Source organism: Panthera pardus, unplaced genomic scaffold, assembly GCF_024362965.1.
Source record: "Panthera pardus isolate Hobbes unplaced genomic scaffold, ASM2436296v1 HiC_scaffold_7, whole genome shotgun sequence".
In the NCBI taxonomy this organism is placed as follows: domain Eukaryota; kingdom Metazoa; phylum Chordata; class Mammalia; order Carnivora; family Felidae; genus Panthera; species Panthera pardus.
The window spans coordinates 16964461-16985016 of NW_026527002.1; the positions used below are offsets into that span (position 1 = coordinate 16964461).

At 38.4% G+C, this 20556-nt stretch overlaps 1 protein-coding gene across 2 annotated transcripts in view; it reads left to right on the forward strand.

The window, feature by feature from the left end:
• Positions 1-487: 487 nt before the first annotated feature.
• SGK3 (serum/glucocorticoid regulated kinase family member 3) overlaps positions 488-20556 on the forward strand; it is a 140269-nt gene continuing 120200 nt past the window's right edge. The window contains exons 1-2 of one of the 2 annotated variants that reach the window (XM_053896605.1): positions 488-726; positions 13028-13074. The gene's annotated coding sequence lies outside the window, so the exon portion shown is untranslated. The remainder of the gene's footprint in view (positions 727-13027; positions 13075-20556) is intronic. The other variant, XM_053896604.1, reaches the window with a different exon arrangement.

Consider the following 20556-nt stretch of genomic DNA (forward strand, 5'->3'; position numbering starts at 1 on the left):
ATCTGCCAAATTGTGAACTCTTTACCTATAAACACAAAAGCCAAAACGTTGCTGATGAAAAAGAAAAAGAAAAAAAGAAAGAAAACTTCAAATAATACTAAATGAAGCACAGTTGTTGCCCTAAATTACTCGGATACTCATTCACTTCCCTGAGTTTCCAGTTTACACCCAGCCACAGGCCCACCAGGCCGCTCCTGGGGTGACTCTTACTCCTCTGGCGGTCCAGCGGTCCTGCTCGCTGCCTACGCCAGGGTCATCTTCACCGGGCGGCCGGGAGCGTTGGCCCACGCGGCTCCTGGGCCCCAGGGCGGCAGTCACTGTCAGCGAGGAGCCGTAGCCTCTAGATAGGATCCACCAGTGTCCCCAGAACTTTGCGCGCACGGCGAAGCGGGAGCCAGTCCGCGCGCTGTGGCCCGGGCTTTCGCCGGGGTGCACGGGGAAGAGAGAGGGAGCGGCTTTCGGCGGCCGGGCCCGAGCAGGGGCCGCCCAGCCTGAGTCTCCTGCCGCGCGCCGGCAGCCCCCGGCTCGGAGCGGGCGCCCTACCGCCGCGCTGCCGGCCGCCCGGCTCTCTCCAGCCGCCCGACACACTGCGGGAGGAGCCGCCGGCCGCCGTGACGCGTCAGGGAGGAAACGGCGGCGCCCGGCGGCCCTGCGGGGAAGGAGGAAGCGCGCGAGTGCGCTCGCCTCCGCCCCGCCGCACTAGGAGGCAGCACCGCGCGGACCGGGGTAGGTGCGGGGACGCGGGGACGCGAGGCGGGTGGGCCGGCCGCAGGGTCCGCGCGCGTCCGGTCGCAGTCGGAGCCCCCCGGGCGGGTGAGACGGGGCGGGGCGAGCGGTGCCCGGGCCTCGACTGCTGCCTCTCCTCGAAGCAGACGTGACTTTTCGACCCCTCAGCCCGAAAACCTCCGAATTGGTCAGAAGGGCAGAAGCAATACCCCCCGCGCAGACCCCGACTCTGAGAGTTGGTGGTCTGTGTTTCCTCGAGGTGAATTCGGATTCTTTTTGATTCCTAAACGCTCGAGCCTTGTCGGTGGACGGACATTGTTAACCCGTGCGCGGCCTCGCAGCTTAGACGAGCCGGGAACTGTGAAGGTGGGGGACCCCCTCCTGGAGTCGAAAGAGGGTGCGGGTCACCTGCGAGGATCAGGGATGGCGGAGGGCAAGGGAGTCATTAACCTGTTGTCAGCGGATGGTAGTCTCAGACTAATGCGTTCCTGTCCTTAAGTTCTCTGTGATTTATTTAAAGCCTTTCCATCTCTTTTAAAGTGAATTTGGCTCTATTGGTTCCCTCAGCTTTAGCATTAATATGTACCATCTAGAGTGCTTTGAGATTTTTAGATTTGTCATTTTTAGTGGTGGTCAGTTGGAAAGGTAGAAGAGAGAAGGAGTTCATCTCTTGAGACTTAAACTCCATCATTTAATTTTGCACAGTGATTTCTAAAACATAAGTTGAATTTCGGTTCTGCACCAAGAGACTATATATTTGAGATGCAGGTACACTTGAGATGCAAGAATAAATACAGAGCACTATAGTTTCTAAATCTGTATTTAAAAATATTAGAGTTTAGTGTGTTTTGATTCTCTACTTTGTCTCTAGGTTGAGGATTTACCCAACCAATCTGGGAAGTGACTTATTTATTTAACAAACACTTAAATGGCTCTTACTACATGCTTGGGCTCCTTCTAAATGTTTTATAAATATTAACTCAAATTGTTAACTAAAAATACTAAATTGTAGCAGTTCTAGCAGTGAAGAGGTTGTGTACACTTCAGTTCCCCAAATGTCATTGCAAGAACTAGAAACATTAGAGGAAGTTTCAGGCATATTTTAGGACTGGGTGTGCCTTCTGGTGCACTTGGCTACCACTCCTGTAAGACAAGCCACCACCCCTTCATTCCCTGGGGGAAGGTAGTCTGGAGCTACAGGAATGAGACCTCTTCCTTTCAGATCTCCACCAGATCCCTAGTGTCTTCTATAAGATGGTCTTTCTCATCCACTATACTGTCCATCATTATTAGCTAACTCTGGAGAGACCAGAACTTCTCCCTTTTTTCAACTGCCACTACCCTGAGCCTAATTTTGTTTTTAAAAGGAGCTTTGTTCCTAATCTGTTTGACAATTGATGAAACCATAGTTTAGTGAAATATACCATAAAATAGAATGTTTTGGTTTGTACACATCAACATAACAAATAATGCTCTGTGATTTCACTGCCATTTACTGTTGGTAATGTTGAGTTGATAGGTCAATCTGGTAGATGCCCATTTTGTGATTTGCAGACATATAGAGAGAATATTTTTCCAGAATAAAGTACCCTCTTCAAATGAGTCCTTGGCCTGATAGATTGTTACAGACCCAAAACGGTGAATCATGGTTTTTGTCATTATGGTGATTATCAATTTGATGTCAAAATCTGTATGTTCTACTAGCTTTCTCTCTTTGTAGCGTTTTCTCTCTCTCTCATTTAAATTTCCAGAGAGATGATTAAATGAGACTCTAAGCCTTATTTAATAGGTTTATGAAGTATCTCCTGGAAGTAGGAAGGCTCACTTTCCTCTGATATAATTTATGGCACAACAGTGGCATTCATGAATTCAGTTCAGTGAAATGACAACTAATACTTTCCTGGATTACAGAGTACTTCCAGATATATTTGTGAAGTTGGCAGCCATTTTTTTTAAAGTTTGTTTATTTATTTATTTATTTTGGCGGGGGGGGGGGTAGAATTCCAAGCAGAATCTGCACTCACAGAGTCCAAGGTGGGGCTTGAAGTCATTAACCATGAGATCATGACCTGAGCTGAAACTAAGAGTCAGACACTTAACCGACTCAGCCACTGAGGTACCCTTAGCAGCCATTTTTTATTCGTGCTTTTACAGATGAGGAAACTGAGGCAGAGAAATGTTAAAATGCTTTAACCAGTATTGTATAGCTAGTGGGAGACAGAGCTTGAATAGAGAGCAGGTGTGTGGACACAGCTTGGCATGTGCCAGTCTGTAGTAAACGTTGTGGATGAATGACTCCAAATGACTTCAGATTTCTTGCTCTTTCTATAAACATTATGCCTCTCAAATACCATAATTGATTTGTGCCTAAGAGATTTCCAGGCCTATACCAATATCTCTCAGTTATTTCAAACAGTATCTGATACAATAAACATCTTGTCTACAAAAAGAGATGAGAATGCTTTTTGGACTCATTTCATAGGATTTATCCACTTTGGCTTTTGAAAATGCAAATAGGTTGGTTATTTTTTTTCTTCTAAAATATCTTCCTTTTTCCCTATGATTTGGAGATAGTTTAGATTGGACATACGGTTTCATTGTTTGTGTTGATAGCTTCCTTATCTCTCCCTGCTCATTTAAGGTCATTTTTAAGGACTACAAATCACTGTAGGTTTTCAATGTCAGTGAACTCAATTAAGCTACTTAGATTCAAACACAATGATCATAGATACTGTCTTTTTTTTGCGGTGGGGGGGGGGAAGCATCTGACGTTACTACTACTGAATTCTTTGAAATGTTCCAAGTCCTTTAGTATAAAGGAGCTTTAAAAAAAGTTTTTTTTAGTGTTTACTTTTGAGAGAGAGAGAGACAGTGGGAACAGGGGAGGGGCAGAGAGAGAGAGGAAGACAGAATCTGAAGTAGGCTCCTAGCACAGAGCCCGATGCGGGGCTCAAACTCATGAACTGTGAGATCATGACCTGAGCCAAAGCCAGACACTTCACCGACTGAGCCACCCAGGCACCCCAAGGATCTTTTTTTTTTTTAAACAAACCAAAAAACCCCTCAACTATTTATATCCTTCCAGCATAATCACTGAATCCTAACGTATGTAACCTCCAGATAGATAACCTTCAATTAGAGAGGAAATATGGCCATTACCTGGAGGGAGGAATTGAGAAGGGTATCATGGAAAAAAGAGAGATGGGATGGACTTACCCATGAGGGATATTAGGTGGTAAGAAGCTCTTAATGAAGCCAGACTGAGTCATCTGCCTGTCAACATTCTTCTATGTGGGGGTGGAATAAAATACTTTTGAAACCTGCCTTGTTTCAGAAACCACTTTACCTTTTCTGATCCTCATGTTTTTTCTCTCTCTTTCTTTTTAATTCATGTAAATTACTGACTAAAGTGCTGATTCATGAAACTTAAATTATGTAACATGTTATTCCTGACAGAAACAGCTCCCATGTTATTTTAAGGGACTCAGTGCTTCTGTTTTCCTTTACCTATTCCATTACCTATGGTGGCTTCTTTGTTCTCATTTCACTTTTTTTTTTTTTTTCCTATTTCATGGAGAAAAGTAAATCTAAGAGGTGCCGATTCCACCTTTTGTAGTTCATGTCAGAGTAATTTTAACTCAGTACTAACTTTGAGTTAATTGTCTTGCTGAGGAAGACGACATGGAAATCAAATGATGAAGTCCGATTCAGAGCATCAATAAGGAAAATTTTATTACCTGTATGAAACAGAGCCAGGGAACTTTCAAAGGGAATTTGGGCAGTGTACAATATCCTTGCCCTTGCCCAGTTTCCCACAGCCTCTCCTATTCCCCACGTCCTACAACCTGTCTTGGTCCATCTCCTTGTAGTCAGCGTTTCTTCTGTTACTCAAAACCAAAATCTGGTTTCCTCAGGTGGGGTTGGGGGTGGGGGTGAGTGAAAGGAGGGTAGGAGGGTGATGATATAAAGGGAATTACTGTAGGGTAAGAGATTGATAATGTGTAAGATGGAAGAGAGGAGATGTGTGGGTGAAGTAAGATATTTAGTGTGCTCTCAGGGTGGATTTGTGCAGAGTGCTGGCCCCTCAACAGGGCCATAAATATAGGGGAGACCTACATGTGATCAAAGAATGTCTGGCAAGGATTAAAAACATCTGTGATATTGTATGATATCAGCAGGCAGAGCTCGTTTTGACCACCAAATGCAGAAGTATCATTATAGGTAGCTGTTTCTTCAGGCTGTGTTAGAAATTTGTCTGCACATAATCAACATGTAGAGGGCTGATTTAATGGCTTTTAACTTGAGAGGAGGAATGATTTGATAGGACTTTGCTGAGTAAAGGCCTGGATTTTGTACCTTTTTAAAGGCTTACTTTTTTTTGGAGAATGCCTGTAGCTTTGAGATGATAATATTATTTATTTTACTGTATTTACTGCATTAAAATACATTGTATTTATATTGCATATAGTAATGAATATGATTCATGTTAGTTGCTTCCATTCAGGTTCTGGATATATTTTCTATGCCAGTCAATACCAATTTTTTTTTTCTATAGGTAAAATAGACTTCATATACAATATGTGCATACACGAAATTGGACTCATTGATAGACTAACCATTCCAGAGAGTGCTGGATGAGATGTCTTCAAGTACAGTGCGGTGTCACTAGGACTTGACTAATTGTTTGCTTGAGTTCAAAAATGAGAAGCACCTTTATTTCTCTAGTTATTTATTTCCCTGTTTTTAAAATAAAAATAGATTAAAATTAACTTAAAATGATCTGGTTTCCAATTCAGCATCCATATATGCACACAAAAATACATATAGGACCAAGTGTATAGACTATATAATCTAATGCACATGTATATTATATAATATGACTAGCTAAGAAAGAATATAAGAATCATATCCTTAGTTTCCCAAGAAAATGCTATACATCATCTTTCCCCCACATTTGTATTATTGTGTTGTGTGTTTTCTAAACATTATGTTTGATTTACACCTTTGTAATTCAAAGGTATGCATGCCCTTAAATTCAAGCAACTGAGAAGTATGTTACATAAAAAATAAGTCATCTCCGGGGCGCCTGGGTGGCTCGGTCGGTTAAGCGTCCAACTTCGGCTCAGGTCATGATCTCACGGTATTTGGGTTCGAGCCCCGCATCGGGCTCTGAGCTGACAGCTCAGAGCCTGGAGCGTGTTTCAGATTCTGTGTCTCCCTTTCTCTGTGACCCTCCCCCATTCATGCTCTGTCTCTCTCTGTCTCAAAAATAAATAAACGTTAAAAAAAATTAAAAAAAAAAAATAAGTCATCTCCACTCAATCTTACCTACAAAGAGAACCACTGCCAGTTTTTATACCCTTCTAGACTTTTTCCCATGTTTATATAAATTTGTGTATCTGTAAATGTACATTGAGGGTTTTTTTTTAATGGTAATCATTCTATACAATTTGTTTTTTTCTTATTTAGTACTTGATCATGGACATCTATAGATGTATGTAAAATTTGACAGTTACATAGTTAATAATTTATCCATTTTCTAGTTCCAATATTTATATGCTCCCTCTTTAGTGTCTTTTAAAATATATTTAAATCACCAAAGTAATACATTTTTTCAAGAAAATTCTAAAGAAAAAGAGAAAATGGGGGCGCCTGGGTGGCTCAGTCAGTTAAGTGTCTGACTCTTTATTTCGTCTCAGGTCATGATCTCATGGTTCCTGAGTTGGAGCCCTGTATGGGGCTCTGCTCTGACAGCGTGGAGCCTGCTTGGGAAACAGGCTCTCTCTCTCTCTCTCTCTCTCTCTCTCTCTCTCTCTCTCTCTCTCTCTCTAATAAAATTAAAAAAAAAAAAGAGAGAGAAAATAAGAATCACCAAAATCTGCCATCCATTAATAATCACTACTAGCATTTTAGAGTATATCTTTCTAAACTTCTGTGTGTGCATATCCATATTTTCAATGCCATTTAAAAAATTTCTCTTAGCATAACACTCTCCAGTTCCATTCATGTTATGCTAAGTGAAATAAGTCATACAGAAAAAGACAGATACCATATGTTTTCACTCTTATGTGGGTCCTGAGAAACTTAACAGAAGACCATGGGGGAGAGGAAGGAAAAAAAAAAAGTTAGGGAGGGAGCCAAACCATAAGAGACTCTTAAAAACTGAGAATAAACTGAGGGTTGATGGGGGGTGGGGTGGGAGGGAGGGGAGGGTGCGTGATGGGCATTGAGGAGGGCACCTGTTGGGTGCACTGGGTGTTGTATGGAAACCAATTTGACAATAAATTCCATATTAAAAAAATAAAAAATTTCTCTTATACAGGCATGCTTTGTTGGTTAGAGAATCATGTTTATGTAGCCAACCAACGTCATAGATTCCATGCATGTTTGAACCAGTTATTTACAGTTTCCTGGCCACCTGCCATACCCTAAACCTAGATAACACTCATGGAAATTTATACTATACTGCTCATCAAGGGGATGAGGTGAAGGTATGTAGATGGACTGACAAATCCATCCAAATCAGCATAAATCCTTCTAGTGGAAGTCAGTCAATATTTGTATTTTAAGTACATATAAAATACAAGATGTTTAAGAAGAGAAATAATGAAATATTAACATGCACTTGACTGTGATCACTACAGGAGAAGCAGAAGTAATAGACTTGAACCAAGAAAAGTGTTAAATTCAGTTAAGAATTAGAATAGCTGAACTTTTGATGTTTTGAAATCGTCTCTGAGTGATAAGTATGTGGTTTGGACTATTTGGTTTAATAAAGCTCCCACCAGTGGTAGGGAGGAATAGGTGATCTTGAAGTTCCCTGTGATCCTATTCTATTATATAGACTGTCTCAGAGTTAGTAACACCTGACTTAGTATAATTTCATGCATACAACTCCCTAGTTGCATACTAATGCCACCAGTCTTTCCAGACAGCACCTGTCCAGGCTAATATCTCTCCACCCACTGAGCATGTGCACAGCTATCACCCACACAGTCCTCGTATATCTTTTTCCCGCCTTCCTCCCTTTCTGACAGTTTAGTAGCTTTTAAACCTCCCCACCCCCTTTTCTTCCAGCTTTTGCTTCAAGGAAATTTCTGTTCTTTTTCCATCCCACTCTCTTCATTTTCATCTTGAGCAAAAAAGATACTAATCATGGTGATACAGTTAGGAACAAGCCTTTCATAAGGGAAAGGAAAGCTTTTAGTTTGGGAGGGAAGGTAGACATTATAAAGAACCAGTGGTTTCAACCTTCAAAGTCCTTGAGAATACCCAGTAATTCCTTTCAAAATATCCATAGAAGTCTCCACCCACCTCCTTTTCTCTAAATAACCTGGTTTTCCTTAAGCATTAGCATTTATAATGAAATTTAAAACTGTTTATAATTTTGCAGGGGGGGAGTTCATATCATTGCAATAGCATTCTTTTGTGCTACTTTTTTCCTGTTGAAGATGTTAGCTATATAATGGATTGAGTTCACTGTTTTGGTCATGAAAGCTAACTCCTAGAAAAGACCACTCTTCCTTTCAGAAAACACATCTAGCTCTAGATACCTGGCTTAAAAACAGTCTCTTTTGTTTTAAGTAAGTGGAACACTAAGAAAGCTATTTTAGATTAAAGGCTAGCTGTCTTTGAAAAGTGGTATGTCAAGATTCCAAACCCTTTCCTTCCAGATTTGCATCAGCAGAGATATGCATTGGTGAGAAGCATAGATCAGCCTTTGATCCTTGGGAGTCAGAGAAGAAGCAATACTGGTTACAAGAATGATAGGTTGCCACTGGAGAGTCTCTCAAGTCAGGCCCAGGTAGCTGACTTTATACTATCTTCAGCTCAGCTGTAAAAGTGCTTTGGCGAGGTGTTTTGAGGAGCTCCACACCAAGACAATAGCTGCTTAATAGCTACACTGAGAGTAAAGGCCTATTATTTTCATAAATATGAATGAAAAAGGTTGTGAAAAGACATTTTTATTCAGCTTTCAAACAACATGATGCTAAAATTGATGATGGCTTAAACATGAAAGTACTATGTCATTTGCTTATTTGAGCTAGGTTAGTAAACATTCAGAAATTGAGACTGCTAGAATTTAAAAAAGTGGTTCTTATTTTTGTAGTTCTATGTGTGCATACTTGGCATTTAATGCATTCTGACACAAGTAGCTCTCTTTTCTGATTGATCTCCTTTTATCCCTCCTCTCTCTTTTCTCTTCTCATGAATATTTGGTTAATTTTTTTTTTTTTTGTCTATAAGGAAATGATTTCTTTTTAATTAATGAAAGATACTTGTGTTTTATCAGAGAACATTTTTAAAGAGATTAATAAGGCTGTGCCCCCTTTTCTCCTTGAATTTTGTTTCCTCCTTTGGATTTCCTTTATTTCTGATTCCCATTGACATTAACATCATTTATGTTCCTCCTTTTAAAAGTCCACTCAAGTGTGAACAAAAGTCCTTGACCTGTTGATTTATTTGTTGCTTTTATTTGACATTTAGGATTAAAAATTTGCCTTTGAAATGCAGAATGGTATTATAAATTGCTACTTTTGTGTAGAAAAACAAGTAAAGAATAAGAATATATTTTTGCTTTGCTTGTCTTAAGCACAGACAGACTCTGGAAGGCTACTTAAGAAATTAACACTGTTTATCAAGTGGGATTGGGTGATGAGAGCTGTGTGGGTAGGGGCAGGGATGGGAAGCAGACTTTTCACGGTGTATCTTTTGTATACTCTTGTTAGAATCGTGTGAATATATAGCCCACTATAAAAATCCTTTTTAAAATCATGTCTATGGGGGGCACCTGGGTGGCTCAGTCAGCTAAGTGTCTGACTCTTGATCTCAGCTTAGTGTTTTTTTTTTTTTAATGTTTATTTTTGAGAGAGAGAGAGAGAGAGAGAGACAGAGCATGAGCAGGGGAGGGACAAAGAGAGAAGGAGACCCAGAATCTGAAGCAGGCTCCAGGCTCTGAGCTGTCTGCACAGAGCCTGATGCAGGGCTTGAACTCACGAACCGCAAGATCATGCCCAGAGCCTAAGTTGGACGCTTAATCGACTGAGCCTCCCAGGTGCCCCTCAGCTTAGGTCTTGATCTCAGGGTCGTGAGTTCAGGCCCAGCATTGGGCTCCATGCTGGGTGTGGAGCCTACTTTAAAAAAAAATTTTTTTTAATTAAAAAAAAATCATGTCTATGGGTTTCCTGACTTACAGAAAATAGATCTACCCTTTTCTGTTTTCCCTTTTCCATATGTCCAATAACACAATTTTATATTTTTATTTTAAAAATTTTAATTCCAATTAATATACAGTGTAATATTAGTTTCACGTGTACAATAGAGCAATTCATCACTTCCATACATCACTGGTGCTCATCACAACAAATACACTCCGTAATCCCTTTACCTATTCAACGCATCCTCCTACCCACCTCCCCTCTGGTAACCATCAGTTTTCTATAATTAAGAGTCTGTTTTTTGATTTGTCTCTCTCAAAAAAGTTGTTCTTTTAAATCTTTTTTAAAAGAATCCTTTTGTAGTCTAGTCTCAAAGGACTAATAGTATTTTGCGGGCATCTTGACCTGTTCCCTTCTGCTCTCTCAAGTGTGGTGGCTAAGATTCATTATTAAGCCTTCCCTTAGGAAATCCTGATACTGCAAATGCAGCCAGATCTTAAGTTATTGTTGGCTTATTCGCTGAATCATTTAACTGAAAATGTCTGCAGTATTCTGCCAACTGGATACTCCGTTGTTTCCTAATAAAATGATTAGATAATACCAACATAATTAGTGGAAAATTAGTTGATTTTCCCCCTATGGTATCTTGTATCTTATCATCATGATTATAATTTACCTACTTAAGATTGTATGAGTATGATGCTTGTAGAAAATAAAGTTTGATTTACTTTTAGTATTTAGATAATTCTGCTCTTTTCAGCACACACTAAGCCAAATAGTTTCTTTCATCAGAATTTTTTTTTTTAGTTTTTGCCATTTATGACCTGTATTTTTACTTTGTGGAGAGCAAAGAGAAAGGAATATTGTTGAGTATCTACCACGTGTTGGGTGCTTTCAGACATTATTTTATTAGATACTTAGAATAACTCTGGGGAGCAGGTGACTAGTTTTATTTTACAGATGAGCAAATTGGGGCTCAGTGAGGTTTTGAAGGTAGCTATATGTAGGCAACACAGGACAGTGCTGATCTGAACACATCTACCTGGATTTACCAGGAGATCTCCTCTGCCTTTGAGAAGGGGTTAAAAGCCGACTCTGCTCAAACCCCTCATCTGAAAGAACAGACAGAATTGATTTACAGATAACTCAGATTACCATCTGCTGTTGAGGTAGTAGTTAAATGAGTTTGAAGACTGGCTTTTCAGTTTTACTTTATTATTCTGAGATTACGTTTTTTTTTTTTTTAATTTAGTAACTGGTGCCTGACTTCAAGGAGAAAGCTAACTGAAAATGTCTTAAATATAATATATTTCTTAATGAAAAAGAGCTTAAAGTTCTAAATTTAATTACTGAATGGGTTAAATCCCGAACCTAGAGGTTTTGAACGCTTTATGTTGGAATCTGCAGAGGTATTAAACTCCTACTATTAGCAACCAATGCCTGGTGAACTTTGCCAACTCTAAGAAATGGTTGTCTAAAATCCCTTAACGATGATAATCAGCAACCACTTATATAAATTTGGAGATAGAGCAGGTACAATCTATCATGCTAATCTTTGAGGGATGTTAGCTAAGGTAGGTATATCATGTGTCTTGGCAGTTACTGGATGAGCTCACAAGTAAGAATGAAAAAAACATTTTAGGTCTCAATTCATATTATTCTGTTATCTGAGGTATTTATACGATGGGCAAAGATGGTAGGAAAGATACTGAGGAAATTCAAGAAAGGTTTAAAAAGAAGTAAGAGTTCACAGACAGTGAATAAAGAGGACAGAATAAGCCTACCCACAGCATACTCCGGAGTCTGTTATATGTAATACTTAAGGAAAATAAAAAAATTTTATATTCTTTTCCCATTGAATTATCTTGACATCCATGTAAAAAGTCAATTGACCATAAATGTAAAGGTATATTTCTATACTCTCATTTTTATTCTAATTCCAGTGTCACACTGTCTTAATTAGCTTAGTGTGGCTTTTTAGTAAGTTTTAAAATCAGAAAGTGTGAGTCCTCCAACTTTGTTCTTTTTCAAGATTGCACTATTTGGGGTCCATTGTATTTTCATATGAATTTTAGAATCTGCTTGTTGGGGCGCGCCTGGGTGGCTCAGTCGGTTAAGTATCTAACTTCAGCTCAGGTCATGATCTCATGGTTTGTGGATTCGAGCCCTGTGTCGGGCTCTGTACTGACAGCTCAGAACTTGGAGCCTGCTTCGGATTCTGTGTTTCCCTATCTCTCTGCTCCTCCCCCGCTTGTGTTTTCTCTCTCTCTCTCTCTCTCTCTCTCTAATAAACATTAAAAATTAAAAAGAATCTGCTTATCGATTTATCAAAATATGACAACTAGGATTTTGATGGGGATTTGATTGAATCTGTAGCTCAATTTGGAGAGTATTACCATCTTAATGATATTTGGTGTTCACATCCATGAACGTGGGTCATTTTTCCATTTATTAAGATAGTCTATAATTTTTCAACAATGTTTTGTAGTTTTCAGTGTATAAGTCTTCTGCTTTGTTTTGAAAATTTATTCCTAAGTATCTCATTCTTTTTGATACTGTTGTAAATGAAATTGTTTTCTTAATTCATTTTATGTTTGCTCATTGCTACTATATAGAAATACAATTAATTTTTTTATTGAGGTACAATTGACATAATGTTATGTTAGTACAATTGATTTTTAATCATTGACCTTGTATTCTTTAATCTTGCTGAACTTAATTAGTTTGAATCGTTTTTTGGTGGATTCATTAGGATTTTCTATATATAAGATTATATTATCTGCACATATAGTTTTACTTCTTCCTTATCAATCTGAATGTTTTTTACAAATATTTTCTTGCCTGATTGCTATGACTAGAACCTCCAGTACAACATTGAACATAAATGAAGAGAGTTGATATCCTTGTCTTATTTCTTATATCAGGAGAAGAGCATCCAGTTTTTCCTCATTACACATGATGTTAGCTGTGGGTTTTTTGTAGATGCCCTTTAATAGCTTGAGGACATTCTCTTCTTAGTTGCTATGTTTTTATCATTAAAGAGTGTTAGATTTTTCAAGTGCCTTTTCTGCCTCTGTTGAAATGATTGTGTAGTTTCTGTCCTTTATTTTGTTAATACAGTAATACATTTGATTATTTTTCAGATGTTAATCCAACTTTTCATCCCTGGGATAAATCATATTTGGTCAAGGTATATAATCCTTTTTATATGTTGCTGAATCTGGTTTGCTGGTATTTTGTTGCGAATTTTTGCACTATGTTGATCTGTAATTTTCTTCTGATATCTTTGGTTTTGGTATCGGTAATACTGGCCTCCTTGAATGAGTTCCTTCCTCTTCTTTTTCTTTAGGAGGAGGTGAGATTTGGTGAAAGATTGATATTAATTTTTCTTTAAGCTTTTGGTAGAATTCACCAGCAAAGCCATCTGGACCTTGGCTTTTATTTGTGGGATATATATTTTTTTTAATTGCTAATTCAATCTCTTGTTATATATCTATTTTTTTGAGAGAGAGAAAGGGAGAGCAGTGCATACATGAATGAGAGGGGGAGGGGCAGAGAGAGAGGGAGAGAGCATCTTAAGCAAGGCTCCACACCCAGCAAGGAGTCTGGCATAACATGAGCCTAAGTCGAGTTGGACGCTTAACTGACTGAGCCACCCAGGCACCTCTATATATATATCTATTTAGTTTCCAGTTCTTCTTTAGTTTGTTTTGGTAGTTTTTTCCTTCCTACAAATTTGTCCATTTCATCTAGGTGATCTAATTCGCTCCCATTCATTCCTTATTTTACTAATGAGTCTTTTCTTGATCAGTATGGTTAAAGGTTTACCAATCTTGTTATTTTTTTTTTTCAAAGAACCAACTTTTGGTTTTCTCTATTGTTTTTCAGTTCTCTATTTCATTGATTTCTACTGTAGTCATTATTACTTCCTTCCTTTTGTTTGCTTTGGGTTTAGCTTGCTCTTTTTTTTTCTAGTGTCTTAAGGTGGAAGTTTAGGCTATTGATTTGAGATCTTTTTTTTTTTTTTTCAACGTTTTTTATTTATTTTTGGGACAGAGAGAGACAGAGCATGAACGGGGGAGGGGCAGAGAGAGAGGGAGACACAGAATTGGAAACAGGCTCCAGGCTCCGAGCCATCAGCCCAGAGCCTGACGCGGGGCTCGAACTCACGGACCGCGAGATGGTGACCTGGCTGAAGTCAGACGCTTAACCGACTGCACCACCCAGGCGCCCCTAATTTGAGATCTTTTTAATGTAGGCATTCACAACTATAAAATTCCTTCTGAACACTATATTCGTTGAATTCTAGAAGGTTTGGTATGTTGTGTTTTCATTTTCATTTATCTGAAAGTGTTTCCTAATTTCTCTTGTGATTTCTTCTTTGACCCCTTGGTTACTTAAGAATGTGTTGTTTAATTTCCACATATTTGTGAATTTACCAAATTTCCTCTTGTTATTGCTTTCTAATTTAAATTCATTGTTGTCTGAGAACATAATTTGTATGATTGGTGTCTTTTAAAATTTAATGAGGCCTTATTATGGCCAAATATATGGGCTCCCCTAGAGAATGCTTCATGTATATGTGAGAAGATTGTGTATTTTGTTTCTGTTGTTGGAAATGTTCTATGTATGTCTAGTAGGTCTCATTGGTGTCTAGTGTTCATGTCTTCTCTTTCCTTATTGATATTCTGCTGAGATGTTCCCATTAAAGCATTTTAATGATTTATATTAGTATAGATGTGAAAACTTACTATCAAGATAAAAGACTGAAATGCAAACTTATAATGTTGTTTTAGTGGGCTATTTAAACAAAATTAAATTTAAAAATTATTTATTTTCAGCACACTGGAGTCCTGTGTCGGGCTCCATGCTGAGTGTGGAGACTGCTTGGGATTCTCTCTCTCCCTCTGTCCCTCTCCCCTGCTCTCACTCTTTCTCTCTAAAATAAAAAAAAAAATTTAATTATTTACTTTCATTACTTTTTAATGTTAAAATTTAAATGTAACTTAAGTTCAGTGCTATTTTCTCAGGTCCATGATTCTTTTTTATCTTTGTGATAGAATTTGCTAGTAAAGTGCACTGAAATATTTTTTCAAACAGTATTGACACTCATCTCATCTCAAATGAATCAACAGTCTTATTTGATCAACTTACCTATTAGGAACTAAGAATTTATTGCTAACGTGTGGTGGAGGTGACTGCTCCAAAAAATGTTAACAAATGTAACCCACATGTTCACGCTAAGCAGAATTGGTATATAGTTGAATTTTCTTATTTTTAATTTTCAATGGTAACATTTTTTGATCTGCACCTACAAGAATTCTATGAAATACACATTTCAAAATTCGCAGTGGTAGAAAGGCTATGTGAAATTCAGTTAATAGAGGCAATTTTTAAAATGTATAAATGTATGAATACCAGTAAATTCTTTTCCTTAAAGCATCATGTACTTGTGAAGACAATATAATTTTACTTGCCTTGCAGCACATATAGGAATTATTCTGCATTTTACAAATAAACTATTGTTTTGAAATTATACCCACATTTTAGTGTTGTTTGTTTTTTTTAAAAACTGTAGTTAGAATGATCTCTCATTTAATGAATCCTGTTATCCAACAGTGACCATTTTGGAAGGCCATTTGGCCTAAGTAGATAAAGAGTGAGGGTCAGAACATAGAGGAAAAATTCTACATTATTTCTAGATTATCCAGATTTTTGGATTATCAGAGACGACAGTGGTTAGATAGATTGAAGAACAAACAGTAGCTACAGAAGAATCAAAAAGAATGTAATAGTGGAAAAAGTACAGCAGTGGATTAAGAGGGAGAACATAGCTGCAGAAGTCTTTTTAGGTCCTTGGCAAAGAGGCCAGTACACAGAAATGCATTCCTAGATTTTCTAAATCTATATCTACCCTGGGAGGGAAATTTCTGAGGGAAGTGTGTCATTGGAGCACATGCTCTTCAGTACTATACTTATTACAGTAATTGAATTTTCTCTCTCCACTTAGATCATGTGGCAATATTCTCTGGAACACCAAATGACTAAAGGAATGAATTTGATTGTTTTATTAAGTGTTTTAAAAATCTAGGGGCACCTGGGTGACTCAGTTGGTTAAGTGTCTGACTTCAGCTCAGGTCATGATATCATGGTTCGTGAGTTCAAGCCCCGTTTCAGGCTCTGTGCGGACAGCCTGAAGCCTGGAGCTGGCTTCAGATTCTTTGTCTCCCTCTCTCTCTCTGCCCCTCCCCTGCTCATGCTTTGTCTTTCTCTCTCTCTCAAAAATAAATAAACATTAAAAAAAATAATAAAATAATAAATAAAAATAAAAATCTTATGAGCTGATTTAGGAAAGTGATGATAGATGTAAAAATGTTTGGCATAGTAAAGGGCACAAAGTAGGAATGTGATAAATGTTGGCTGATATTAACCTATCCATAATATTCTATAATACTTAATAGCTTTGGCTGAGGAATTTAGAAAGCCCCAGTTACAGTGCTAGATCTGCCACTAACTTATTAAGGGATCCTTAGCAAGTCACTTGATTTTCTTTGATTGTAAATTACTCAAATTTCCTTCTACCTCTAAAATTCTATGGTTCTATTAAATCCATATAGAGAAAAAAAGCTTTAAATAAAGATTATTTTTTTAAATAGAGGTGGAAGTTTTGTTGTTGTTTTCAACTTTTACAATTTTAACTAGGGTACACTACATGAATAAGATTCTTTATAGCATTATCTAAAACCAACCACTGATTTATTTGAAAACAAAGGGTTTCTTTACAGTGTCATTTAGCCTGGCATTGCCATGAATCCAAGAATTATTCCACACTAATCAGAGAACAGTAATTCAGTTGTACTTAAATTAGGAGTTCCACACAGCCATTCACCAGAGATGAATTGAGGTGAACAAGAACTTCTAACTTAATTTGCGAAAGTTCTAAAATGTACTGGTGGAATACACTGTAGGAGAGTGAAACGTAGGTGGGAAGTGTGGCTCAGATCATGCAAAGCTGTTACAGAAACTGTCGCTGCTTTTTGTTAACATTTTCTGATCTGTGTGATTTCTAGTAAAAAAAATTAATGATACGGTAAATTTTGGGAGCATTTTTACCATTTTGAAATGTTGATGTATGGTGTGACTGTTAGATAATGAATTAGTATGTTTGGTCATTTTTGTTTTTTAAAAAAACAAAATGTTATATGGATTCATATTCATGTAGTTGTGAAGGAAAAAACTCTTGTTTTCCTTTACATGAAATACCCTGAACAATTCTGTCCTCTGGTTATAAATGTATGGCAGTTTTTCACACACCAAGCAATTCTGAGACACCAGCTGGGTGTGTCCTACAAATTAACTCAATCCTGACACTGTCTGGAGATCCCACAGATTAAGAGCTCAGTTTTATAGAACTGTCGTCCCGCCCCCTTCTGTTGACAACTGCAAGGCCAGCTGGTTACCTGTGCTTCTGAAGGACAGGCTATAAATTTCCTACGATTCCCTCCTCAGGTTTGACTAATTTGCTAGTGTGGCTCACAGAATTCAGGAAAAACAGTTAACTTACTAGATTGCCAGTTTATTATAAAAGCTGTAACTCAGGAACAGCCAGATGGAAGAGATGCTTGGGGCAAGGTATGTGGGAAGGGATGAGGGAACTTCCATGCCCTCAGTCAGGGGTGCACCACTCTCCCACATCTCTGTGTGCACCAATTCAGACGGAAGCTTTCTGATCCCATCTTTGTGGTTTTCTATGTAGGTTTCATTATGTAGGCATAGTTGCTTAAATCATTGGCCACTGGTGATTTATTCAACCTCCAGCCCCATTCCCCTCCCCAGGGGTGGGGGTGGGTGGGACTGAAAGGTCCATCCCTCTGATCTAATCAGATTGGTTCCCCTGGCAACCAGTCCCTATCCTTAAATTACCTAGGGGTTTTCCAGAAATCACCTCACTAACATAAACTCAGGTGTGATTGAGACAGGCTTGTTATATGAATGACAAAAGACACCTGTTTCACCCTTATGATTTTTGTCACTTATGAGGGTTTTAGGAGCTCTGCCAGAAACTGATAAAGACCAAATAATATATGTATTTCTTCATATAAATCACAATATTGTAGTACATTGTTTTTGTTTTGAGAGGCAAATTATGCTCAGAGACTGAGTTTGTCTTTGCCAGTGAGAAAATTAATAATGGGAAACCTCAGGGCACCTGGGTGGCTCGGTTGTTTAAGCACCCAATTTTGGCTCAAGTCATGGTCTTCTGGTTCATGGGTCGAGCTCCATGTCAGGCTCCACGCTACCGTGGGTTCTTTCTCTCTCCCTCTCTCCCCCAACGCAAGTGCATGCATGCTCCCCTCTCTCTTTCTCACTTTCAAAAAAAGTAAACTTAAAAAAAATTTTTTTTAAATAATGGGAAACCTCACTAAAGTGGGGACAGGTGGAACTCTCACACCCACACTTGTAGTCAACTGCAGACCTAACAGAAAGAGATAGACCTTGCATGTGGCTACTACTTTACTATTAACAGAAGGAAGAAAGGCTTATGTGGCTCTCTCCCAAAAACTCAGCCAATGAGAAACAGCCACAATTTAGCCAATGAAAATCCACTATACTTCCAGTTCCCAGTTTGCACTAATGAAATTCTTTCTTTATAACTGCCTTCCCAACTTACCCTCTTTCTCTATTACAAGAGCCTGTGAGCCCTCTCTGGACTTGTCTGTCCTTTTGCTGTAGCTTACTTGTTCTGGCTTGCAGTTCTCTTTTACTCCCAGATAAACCCATCTTTTGCTGATAAAATAACTGGAAGTTTTATTTTTAAGGTTAACACCAGCAATTTATTTAATGTAGGTTCACTGTAGTAATTTCATAAGCCAATAGCATACAGGATAATGTCTCTTAATAAACCAATAAAGAAATAACATATTCCAAATAATGGTAGATGAATCACACTATTGTTCCAGGCAAGGGATGATAAAAGAAATAAAGTCCAAATTTAGTTGAGGTATGTACTTTTATATAGTCGGTACTCAGGAGAGACAGCTCAGCCAACTGAGAGCTGACATTAAACTGTCAGAGCAAAAGTGAAAGTTTGTTCCCAGCCAACTGAGAGCTGACATTAAACTGTCAGAGCAAAAGTGAAAGTTTGTTCCTTTGTTCCTAGAGCATGTTGGTAAGGAACAGTGGCACTGATGTTGATCGGAAAGATGTTCTTCTTGGGACGACTGCACAGTTTTCACCGCTGCCGATAAAACAGTTGCCTTTACCACACCAGGGTCCAGTGCCCCCGAGGTCTTGGGAGAGCTATTTATATCAGCAAAGAGTAGTCTTGCCAGACTGAATACACTCAGATAGTCCTTACAGACTCTGGGTATTTATAGTCTAAATGTCCACTTGCCATAGCTGCTTCTTCATATGTTTTTATTGATAAGCCCAAGCAGGGTCCTCAGCAGCTGAGCTATGGAGTAATTATCAATGATAATGGATGAGATGATGAAATCCTGACACAACTTACACCAACTTTACTCTTTATGAACTTTACTCTTTACTCCTTACCTTCCTCTTACAAATAGGTTCATTTATGTCACAAGCAGGTGGATTCAAAATCATATCAAAACAATATACAACATCATTGTTTAAGAATTGTTAAAATTGGGGCACCTGGGTGACTCAGTTGTTAAGCATCTGACTTCAGCTCAGGTCATGATCTCCTGCTTTGTGGGTTTGAGCCCCATGTCAGGCTCTGTGCTGACAGCTCGCTCTCTCTCTCTCTCTCTCTCTCAAAAATAAATAACATTAAATTTTTTTAGATAAAAAGAATTGTTAAATTATGACAACCAAAACTATTTTTTCACCTCCATTAAAAGAATACAGTACACTTTAAATGTCCATTTAAGTTTTAATGGAAAAACCAGGAGGCAAGCCATCCAAATGTACTCTGGGGTTTTCTCTTTTGTAATTTTAAGCTCTTACTATTAAAGTTCATTTATCATAATTCTGTGTACATTGCCTTAGGTTCAGTTTTAAAAGGAGGGAAAAGTGGAAAACAAGTTACGAAACACTAAGGTAATGGATGGTGGTTATGAGTCATTATGGTTTATTGTGCAAGTATGTTACAGAAGCAGAAGGATCTATCAGGCACACAGTTCTCTTAAAATGACAGATTTCTCAAATCCTCAGTGACAAGGATCTTGTATATGTGTAATGAAGTCTCTTCTCATGGACTTCTAATCATTAAAATATAAAGTTTGGGTCGCTTGGAGAAAGAAGGTAAGTGATTGTGTTGAAGACTGTATATTTGTTGGGTAATTGTATACTACCCTGGCCAGCATTTGCTCTTAAGTCTTTCTAGGACCCACCAGAGCTAGCCATATCCTGAAGGACCATATTGATTTTCAGACTTTTTTTTTAAACAATTTCTCTTTTTTTTAATTTTTTACTTGTTTAATGTTTAGTTTTAAGAGAGAGAGAGAGAGAGACAGAATTCAAGTGGGGGAGGGGCAGAAAGAGAGGGAGACACAAAATCTGAAGCAGGCTCCAGGCTCTGAGCTGTCAGCACAGAGCCTGACATGGGGCTCCAACTCAGGAACCAGGAGATCATGACCTGAGCTGAAGTTGGACACTCAACTGACTGAGCGACCAAGGTGCACCAATGAATAAACAATTAAAAAAAAAA